The sequence below is a fragment of the Palaemon carinicauda genome, chromosome 5 (assembly GCF_036898095.1).
Source record: "Palaemon carinicauda isolate YSFRI2023 chromosome 5, ASM3689809v2, whole genome shotgun sequence".
Classification (NCBI taxonomy): domain Eukaryota; kingdom Metazoa; phylum Arthropoda; class Malacostraca; order Decapoda; family Palaemonidae; genus Palaemon; species Palaemon carinicauda.
In genome coordinates this window covers 176,253,377-176,263,376 of record NC_090729.1, presented here as the reverse complement: position 1 = coordinate 176,263,376, position 10,000 = coordinate 176,253,377, and the positions used below count along the sequence as shown (strand labels likewise).

At 29.1% G+C, this 10,000-nt stretch overlaps 1 pseudogene; it reads left to right on the top strand.

Moving 5' to 3' along the window:
* LOC137641624 (neural-cadherin-like) overlaps positions 1-10,000 on the top strand; it is a 306,321-nt pseudogene that overhangs the window by 133,375 nt on the left and 162,946 nt on the right.

Below are 10,000 nucleotides of genomic sequence, written 5' to 3'. Positions count from 1 at the left end.
TATATATAATATACATATATATATATATGTATATATAATATATATATATATATATATATATATATATATATATATACATATATATAGACATATATATACATATATATATATATATATATATATATATATATATATATATATATATGTATGTAACGAACACTCTTCAGCAGCCTATCGAACCCTCTAAAACATTACACCATTGACTCTTACCTGAGAAAAAAAGTCTTGCTTTTCCCGGATATCAAGGACCTTCCTTTCCAAATTATTCTGCATTTCATCTATCCAACCCTTTCTAAGTCCTCCCTCCTCGCCCACCCTTTGAAGGACAATCTTTTCAATATCCTTTTATCCTCCATCCTTTTCACATGGTCAAACCACAAAAAGAATATAGAATATATTCTTTTAATCATTTCTATGTACTGACAATTTTTTTTTACTCCGTGAGTATTTTTTGCTCCACAGATCCAATGCAAAAAGGTCCTCTTGACAGGTTCAGCTATTTTTTTTTTTTATTACAGTTATTATTTCATTTTACTTCTTTAAAGCATATTTACTTCAGCATTCCTTTCATACGTTCCCACCTTTGCTTCCACAGATATATTCACGTCTCCTGCTAATGTGCCTCATATTTCCTATCACGAATTATGCTCCACTTATTGTATGACACCGATTCTCTCATTTGACCATTATCTGTTATATCTAATTTAGCACTTAGAAATTTAATACACACATACACACACACACACACATATATATATATATGTATATATATATATATATATATAGATATGTACATATATATGTATATAAGTGTATATATACTGCATCAATAGGCGTAGCAGGAGATGATGATGTTGATGATGAAAATATATATATATATATATATATATATATATATATATATATATATATAATAAATATACATATATATATATATATATATTACATATATATATATATATATATATATATATATATATATATATATATATATATATATATACATACATACATATAGTGCGTAGAACCGTCGGAGATGGTGGAGAAGGACTGGACTTGACTGGATTGGTGGTAGTAAATTAGCAGACCAAGAGTATACTGATGATACTGTCCTTATTAGCAGAACACCAAAGGATTTGCAATGTTTGGTTACCAGAATACATTAAATATCACACGAGGTTGGGCTTAAGATAAATAAAAGAAAGACAGATGATGAGAACAGAGTATTGCAATGGAAGAGGAAATACTACTGGAAGGCCAAAGTATTAATGAGATAGAATCATTCAAGTACATATGAGCTATGTTCTCCAATACAAGTTCTTTAGAATTAGAGTTTATTGAAAGATTGATAAAAGCAAATCAGACAATGGATAAGTTAAGCAAAATTTGGAAATAAAATCGCTTGGAATTGCATATAAAAATCAGACTAAGCATAAGTTTAGTGAGATAGGTGTTACTATATAGATATGAGTCATGGTATGACAAGGAAACAATCTCCAATAGATTTAGTAGACTTGAGAACAAACCCTCAGAAGGACATTGAGAGTTGAATGGCAGGACAGGAATAGAAATGGAACTATAAGAGAGATTACTCGAGTGCCATATGTGGATGAGATCATGATGAGGGGTAGATGGAGATGAATTGGGAATGCTCTTCGCACTCCCCAAGAGAGATTAGTTAACCAAACGTTCAGCTGGGCTCCACAAGGTACTAGAAGAGTTGGAAGACTCAGGCCTACATAGCTGAGGACTATGAAGCGTGGAGTAGGAGATGATGAATGGAGAAGTATTGAATTAAAAGCTCAAAATAGAGACGACTGGCGAAATCTAACCGAGGCCTTTTGCGTCAGTAGACGTGGGAGTTGAGGTGATGATATATATATATATGTATATATATATATATATATATATATATATATATATATATATATATATATATATATATATATATATATATATATGTATATATATATATGTCCATATATTTAATCAAAAGAAACAAAGATAGGTTTTCTTTGTAAATGTAAGTGTGTCACAAAGTATTCTGTCAACAGTAAAGACCTAAAAATAGAGTATAATTATAAAACGACCTGGTAAATACTGCTAATAGAAAACAAACAGAATAAATACGATAATCTGATTGGGTAAACTGTTGTGTTTAACTGAGGCTATTTTCTTAAAATTTTCTTTTTAGTACTGTTTTAGGAAAAACATGGGAATTAAGAGAGGATAATATGTATAATTGTAACATGAGAGGAAGAGATTTTTTCAGGAAAAAAAGGAAGGATTTTCCGAGATACTGTAAATATGATGTATATATATATATATATATATATATATATATATATATATATATATATATATATATATATATAAATTAGGAATAATATTGCAGATATCAATAATGCGATTTGATCCAGAGAGAGAGAGAGAGAGAGAGAGAGAGAGAGAGAGAGAGAGAGAGAGAGAGAGAGAGAGAGAGAGAGAGAGGGGGGGGGGAGTGCTAATTAAACTGCTTTGTTTCATAAAAAATTATTTGGGGTACGTTCTACTATTTGGCAATATTCCTCACTTTATGATTAAATTATCTATCAACTTTAACCAAGTAAACAAGTACTCTCTCTCTCTCTCTCTCTCTCTCTCTCTCTCTCTCCTCTCTCTCTCTCTCTCTCTCTCTCTCTCTCTCTCTCTCCTCTTTAGTTTGTGGATGTTGACAATTAATATTGCCTAATATCTGCTGTCATATTTCATTAGTTAGAACGTGATAATTAGCGAAAGCTTTTTCGTCTTGAACATCGACTTGATTTCGAGAAAGCTTTATGTGAGCAATAATAATAAAAATAATAATAATAAGATAAAAATAAAGTGAGTAGTGAATGAAAACAAGAAATAAATGTATTTTAAAAAACAGCATTTTCATCCAGAAGTGAAAGGGGTTGCAGAAAAAAAAAAATCTCAAAGAATGAAAAAATATAAAAAAATTGAAATACAATTTGAGGGGAGCAATATATTCTCGAATTGTCTTTATCAGCGGTAATATCAGTTTTTTTTTTTTTTTCTTTTTTTTTTAAGGAACCGCTTTATCAATCAATCAATCAATCATTTCCGCTTCAAATATTATCTATCGTAATAAAAACGGAAGTGATTAGAACGGCTACAGTCATACGAAGTTTTTTTTCCTTCTCCTTCAATCTCTTCAGACGAATTTCTTTTTCCCCAAAATCTCACTAATTGCGCTTCTAAGGGAATTGGGATAATGGCAAACGCAAAGGTAATCTCTCTTAATTAACCCCTTCTGAAAAGGAATTAACCCTGTGGTTTGATTAAGGAAAAAATACTTTAATTGAATTCTTCAAAACAGTCAAGTGCACACTTTCACGATATCTTTATGATAGATTACATATTTCTCTTCCTTATATTTGATATATTAGTGATAATTAATCATTTAATTTCTTTGTTTTGCCTATCAGGGCAGAATTCTGAATTCCCTTCATTTTAATAGATTATTATTATTATTATTATTATTATTATTATTATTATTATTATTATTATTATTATTATTATTATTATTATTATTAACTAATCTACAGCCCTAGTGGGAAAAGTAGGATGCTATTAGCCCAAGGCGTCCAACAGAGAAAAATAGCACAGTATGGAAAGGAAATAAGAAAATTAATAAACTGCATGAGAAGTAGTGAACAATTAAGATAAAATATTTCAAGAACAGTAACGAAATCAAAACAAATATTTCATATAAAACTACAAAAACTTAAAAAAATTAAAAACAAGAGAAAGATAAATAAGATAGAATAGATACTTATTACTCTCAGTTGTTTTAAAGACATATCAACTCTATTTATTATATTTATATAATATTACAGTTCATAATCATTTCTAACTATGGTCATTCTGCCACGACCCGAGCTTAAACAAGAAGGACAGTATAGAACTGACTTAAAAAAGGAGGAAAAACAAGGGGAAGATATAGAATATTATAATTTAACTTTTGAGGAAAAGGAATAAAAACCAAACATTGCTTCCGCGTGAATACATTACAAACTTGTATAGTTATCAATATGTGTCGATTAGAATTGTATTATTGATGATATATCCATCATTTAAAGAATGATACACAAAACTAGAAGTGTCATTATGATGATTTTAATGACCTTTTTAGTTTTGATATATATATATATATATATATATATATATATATATATATATATATATATATATATATATATATATATTATCTAAAACATCTCATAATAAAAACTATTGCAATTATTAAAATATTATCTTCGCCATTACCTTAATCATCTCATTATTAAAACTATCGCAATTACTAATATATTATCTTCACCATTACCTTAATCATCTTATTATCAAAACTATTACAATTATTAAAACATTATCATCACCATTACCTTTATCATCTCATTATCAAAACTATTGCAATTATTAAGATATCTTCACCATTATATTAATCATCTCATTATCAAAACTTGCAATTATTAAAATATCATCATCACCATTACCTTAATCATCTCATTATTAAAACTATTGCAATTATTAAAACATCATCACCATTACCTATAATCATCTCATTATCAAAACTATTACAATTTTTAAAACCTCATCATCACCATTACCTTAATCATCTCATTATCAAAACTATTGCAATTATTAAAATATCATTATCCCCATTACCTTAATCATCTCATTATCAAAATTATTGCAATTATTATCATCACCATTACCTTAATCATCTTATTATCAAAACTATTGCAATTATTAAAACATCATCACCATTACCTTCATCATATCATTATCAAAACTATTGCAATTATTAAAATGTCATTATCACCATTACCTTCATCATCTCATTATCAAAACTATTGTAAATATTAAAACATCATCATCACCATTACCTCCGTCATCTCATTATCAAAATTATTGCAATTATTATCATCACCATTACCTTCATCATATCATTATCAAAACTATTGCAATTATTGAAATGTAATTATCACCATTACCTTCATCATCTCATTATCAAAACTATTACATTTCTTAAAATATCATCATCACTATTACCTTCATCATCTCATTATTAAAACTATTGCAATTATTAAAATATCATCATCACTATTACCTTAATCATCTCATTATCAAAACTATTGCAATTATTAAAACATCATCACCATTACCTTCGTCATCTCATTGTCAAAAGTATTGCAATTATTATCATCACCATTACCTTAATCATCTCATTATTAAAACTATCGCAATTATTAAAATATCATCATCACCCTTAACTTAATCATCTCATTATCAAAACTATTACAATTATTAAAACATCATCATCACAATTACCTTCGTCATCTCATTATCAAAATTATTGCAATTATTATCATCACCATTACCTTAATCATCTCATTATCAAAAGTATTGCAATTATTAAAACATCATCACCATTACCTATAATCATCTCATTATCAAAATTATTGCAATTATTATCATCACCATTACCTTAATCATCTCATTATCAAAACTATTGTAATTATTAAAATATCATCATCACCATTACCATAATAATTTTATTATAAAAACTATCGTAATTGTTAAAATATCATCATCACCATTACCATAATCATCTCATTATCAAAACTATTACAATTATTAAAATATCATCTTCACCATTGCCATAATCACTTCATTATCATTTATGATTATCACGAATGAAATACTTGAACTTGTATTTCCCTACCAATTTTCCCCGTCTCTCTTCACATCGTCTTCGAGCCTCGCATGCAGATAATCCATTAGAGAAAACTTCCACTCCTTTCCCGTCCAATGCATATTCAACAACAACACCTCACTTAAACTCACTTCCACATTCAACATTCTCACCACACATTTCAACTTTCGTCTCCAGTGACAGCACTTTTTATACCCGACCACCTCTGACGACTTCATCCCAATTTTGTTTTGTTTTGCTTTTTCTACTTTGGGATATAATTCTCTCTCTCTCTCTCTCTCTCTCTCTCTCTCTCTCTCTCTCTCTCTCTCTCTCTCTCTCTCTCTCTCTCTCTATATATATATATATATATATATATATGTATATACATAATATATATATATATGCATATATATATATATATATATATATATATATTGTTTATATATGTATGTTATATACGTATATAGGTTTAGGTATATGCTATTTATTGGTATATATGTATATATATATGTATATATATATAAATATATATATATATATTTTGTATATATATGTTTCGGTGTATTTGTGGGTATATATGTTTATATACATACATACATATATATATATATATATATTTATATATATATATATATATATGTGTGTGTGGATATATATATATATATATATATATATATATATATGTATGTATATATATACCTACATACATATTTGAATATATAATTGTATTATATACCTATATATATACATATATAAACATATGCATATGTAAATATATACAGATAGATCGACAGATAGATAGATAGATAGATAGTATGACATACCAAAATCCTGCTTGCCATTGCCTACAGAAACGAGCACCAATTTAAAAAACCCAGAAATTGAAGGGATATAGATTAATGATGAATATTTCCCATCAGTATATGACCCAGATCTGCGCTGATGAGAAGTGTGGAATATTGATTTCATAGAAGTAACAAATATTAAGTGTTTTATCAGACTAGTTCATTTTCCTCGATTCAAGGGGCCACATTATATTATGATTGATTATTCCATCGATACATTGATATTAATATTGTGTGCATTTTTCAATAGTTTGCTTGTAATATGCACATAAATACATAAAGATACACATATATCTATTTTTTTATGTAGAATATATCCATAATTTTAAAATGTCCATGGCTTATATATACGAGTATAAACACAAATATCTCTCTCTACACACAGTACATGAATGTTCGGAGATATAAATGCATTTTCTTTATGATATAAATGCATTTTCTTTATTGTATGCTGTGTACTAAAACATAAAAACAACTATGACTTTGTATGGATATATGGAACTATAGCTCCGACAAACATACGTATCCTAAGATAAATGTTTTTTCCCCCTACAATTCCGTTTTATTTATGGCATGCTGTGAGGTGCTCCCAACTGACGCAAATTACTAGTTATGACATACCGTCAATCAGTCATGGCAGGGCGCCCCAGGTGGAACGTAGATCCAAAAGCGAATTGCATATCGAGGGAATACTGTAATGAAACAGGTTTGATCCAAAGGATTTTTTTTTTTTTTTTTCTTTTTTTTTTTTTTTTTTTTTTTTTTAATAATTACCTTTGCTTTGACTACGGATCGTTTTGAGTCGTCCACTATGACATTTTCAAAATGTTTGCTACTTCATTTAGGAAATTATCAATGCTAAAAATTTCATATAAAGTTTATATTTTCTGCTGGTAATGGAAAATATGTCAAAGTAAAGTGGGTACTTTTTTAGCTTTTTCTTTATGAACAAAACTTTTAATGAGCAAATTGTTATCGTTTTTATGAAAAGTTGTAGAAACTCCTAAGGGTACTCTCGGGCACACTATTCTGTCTAATTTCTCTTCCTCTTGTTTTGTTAAAGTTTTATAGCTTATATTTATATTTTATGCTGTTACTGTTTTTGAAATATTTCATTTTCATTTCTTTCTTTCCTCACTGGGCTATTTTCACTATTAGAGCCTCTGGGCTTATAACATCCTGCTTTTCCAACTAGTGTTGTAGTTCAGCAAGTAGTAGTAGTAGTAATAATAATAATAATAATAATAATAATAATACAAGGGCCCAATTGATAACTTCCCCAGGGACCAGTGAGTGAGAAAGTGTACTGTAAACTTACGCAAGGTAGATTTGAAGCGCCCCCCTTTCTTATCATTTCTTATCATTTTCAAAATCAAATAATTGATAATTGAATTCCGTTTGGTAGCATATATAATATTTTTTTGATGAATAGTTTCCATTCTAATGATCTGTTTTAGATATTTTTCCTCTAGATTTCATGTTTTATTAATGATAAAAATGACGATGATGATATGGCAAATAGTAGCTCCAATTTGGATTTTGTTTTATTCTATATGACATTCATTGTTATTATAAATGCCATTATTATTATTATTATTATTATTATTATTATTATTATTATTATTATTATTATTATTATTATTATTATTCAAAACGATAGGAGCTATACATTGAAGAGGATTTATCTGAAACAAATAAAACTCACATACAGTATATCATAAATAAAATAAAATAGCGAATAAAGACTAACTATATTTTTGACTCTATGTTTGTATGAATGTATTCTCCGACAATTTTTTCCTTTGCGTTTCTGGACCTGAAGGTTTTCTTTTGGAAATTTTCTGAAAAAATATATCAATGTGATTGACAGTTGGAAAATATAGTAAGATATTGTTGACTAGACATAACGAATTGGGGAGATTTTTTTTTTATTTTTTTTTTTATGATAATCTAAGAAAAAAGTTTGAATTTTATACTGTATTGTTGTTTTATTCAATAATCTGTATTTTTTTTTTTGGCCTGTGCAGTGCATGAGTGTATATGTGTATGTGCTGTATTTGGTAAATATAATAAGATAATTGTGGACTAGATCAAGAGATTGGGGAGATTTTTTTTTTTTTTAATGAGAATCTAACAAAAAAGTTTGAACAAACGAAATGGGTAGAAACTTTGTTTCAAGATGGAACTATTTAATGAAAATTTAACTAAGAAGAGTTTTAAATTTGATGGTCATTATTGTTTTATTTAATAATCTTTATTCTTTTAGGCCTGCGGAGTGCGTGAGTGTATTCACATCACAAGCATAGAACAGAACAATCAGAGACAGTCACATTAATACCCGAAGACATTGGTGTCTCCTGGTAAAGTGATTCTCATAGACAATATGATCAGAAAAGTGCCATAGACCAGAAGATTCCCATGTCACCTGTCCGCATAGCTAATTACGTCATAGATAAGTGCCGAAACAGACACTTGTTGCTGGAACCAACTAGCTACAGAAGACTGGCAAAGAGAAACGCCCGATCCGAAAGCGGAGGCAGATTCCGGCCTAAAACAACATCGTTCGAGTTCTGGAATTGGCTTTGGCTTGGCTGGCTCGCAGTTATGGCTGCCAACGTTCTTCTTCCCATTCTCTTCCCGCTCTCAGATGAACTGGATTATCCGAATGGTAAGTCATTCATCTTTAATTAGCACATCATTAGTTTATTTAGTTAATTAAGCAATTCTTCTCTAATGATTGTCTCGGATCATAAAAGGGGTCTCACGATGGTAAGTAGAATTTACTCATTATCTTGGTGTACGCTTCATTTTGGATAAACATCTTTCCTACTTCATGTTAATTGAATCTCCTGTATCTTCCTTTATTAGAGAAAGGTTGCATAACAATGAAATATTTTTTTGAGTAATTTTCTTTGTGCACAGATATGAATAGTAAAATTACTGCCTCATGATGGTAAGTAAAAATTAGTCATTTCCTTAGCATACGCCTCATTTTTTATAAACATCGTTTCTACTTCGTGTGAATTGAATTCCATATATTTTCTTCAATAGAAATAAAGTGTATTGGCTTAAGAAACATTTTTTGTTTTTGTTATATGAACAATAAAATTACTGACATTACTAAAAAAAATCGCTCCGCAACTCTGGTTATCGCCAAACTGGGGTTCGAGTCCCACTCTAACTTGTTAGTTGGTTTAGTCGCTGCAACCTCATCATCCTTGTGAGCTAAGGATAGGGGGTTTAGGGGAGCCTATAGATCTATCTGCTGAGTCATCAGCAGCCATTACCTGGCTCTCCTTGGACCTAGCTTGGGTGGAGAGGCGGCTTCGGGGCTCATCATATGAATGTATATATGGTTAGTCTCTAGGACATTGCCCTGCTTGATAGGGCAATGTAACTGTCCCTTGCCTCT